The 1,259-nt window shown below is 37.4% G+C and overlaps 1 non-coding gene across 1 annotated transcript; it reads left to right on the forward strand.

The window, feature by feature from the left end:
• Positions 1–831: 831 nt before the first annotated feature.
• LOC131176280 (small nucleolar RNA R71) lies at positions 832–936 on the forward strand. The gene has a single exon (XR_009146403.1). It is a non-coding gene; the product is annotated as a small nucleolar RNA R71 (small nucleolar RNA).
• The last annotated feature ends 323 nt before the right edge of the window (positions 937–1,259 follow it).

Here is a 1,259-nt window from a genome sequence, read left to right on the forward strand (position 1 = left end):
CTAGGATTCTCTGGTTGACTTGGAAGTTTTCCTTGTATTTTGCTAGAAGAGCTTGCTTATTGAGCTATTTGGTTTTCCAACATCCTGTTATGAGTGGCAAGCTGATCTATCCTTGAAGTTAATTGTTGAATCATTTCTCCTTATTTTTGTTGAGCAGTTAAGAAATTCTCCATCATAGACTTCAAAATTGAATCTTGGTCTGAAGACTAAAGTAGTGGTTGTGGAATAAGTGCATTTTGATTCCTTTGTGGTGGAAATCCAGGTGGTACTCTATTTTGCTGAAAATTTTGTTGTTGTTGCTGGAAGTTAGGAGGTTATTGATAATTCTGCTGCTGCTGTCCTTGTCGACCTCCCCAAGAAAAGTTAGGGTGATTTCTCCATACTGGATCATATGTAGCAGAAAAAGGATTACCAACTAGCTTCTGATTATAATTCCCAACAAAATTAACTTGCTCATTTCCAAATTCTTGCCCATAAGAAGGAAAATCATTGATACAATGCATATTTCCCCCACCAACATCTTCTACATGACTAGATCCTCCAATTGAAGAATCAACCTTCATGCTTAACTTATCCATTTTTCTCGTAAAAACATCAAATTTGGGATTGAACATACTCATGGCATCTAACTCATATACACCAGCTGATGGCTTTTGCATTTCATTTCTTTCACAGCTCCATTGATAATTATTGTAGGCAATTTTATCCAATGCTGAATAAGCTTCATCTTCTGACTTCTCCATAAGATCACCTCCTGAAGATGAATCAATTATACTTCTAATTACTAGAGAAACACCATTGTAGAAATGTTGAACTAGCATCCATTTAGGGATTCCATGATGTGGACATCTCCTTTGAAGATCCTTATATCTCTCCCAAGCTTCATAAAGACTCATCATCCCTTGGTCTGAAAGAAGTTAATTCATTTCTCAATTTTGCAATCTTGCTAGGAGGAAAGTATTGAGCCAAGAAAGCTTGTGACAACTCATCCTAAGTAGTTATTGAACCCGGAGGTAATGAATGCAACCACTCCCTAACAGGATCCTTCAAAGAAAAAGGAAATAATCTCAACCGGATGGCACCATCTGACACTCCATTTATTTTCAGCAGGTCACTAATTTCAAGAAAATGTGCAAGGTGCACATGTGGACTCTCAGTAGGACCTCCCTCAAACTGTGATTATTGAACCATTTGACAAAGTGAGGGCTTCAACTCAAAATTATTCGCTTCCACTCTAGGTCTTGTAATACTTGGTCTAA

This window comes from Hevea brasiliensis, chromosome 18, assembly GCF_030052815.1.
Source record: "Hevea brasiliensis isolate MT/VB/25A 57/8 chromosome 18, ASM3005281v1, whole genome shotgun sequence".
NCBI classification, from domain to species: domain Eukaryota; kingdom Viridiplantae; phylum Streptophyta; class Magnoliopsida; order Malpighiales; family Euphorbiaceae; genus Hevea; species Hevea brasiliensis.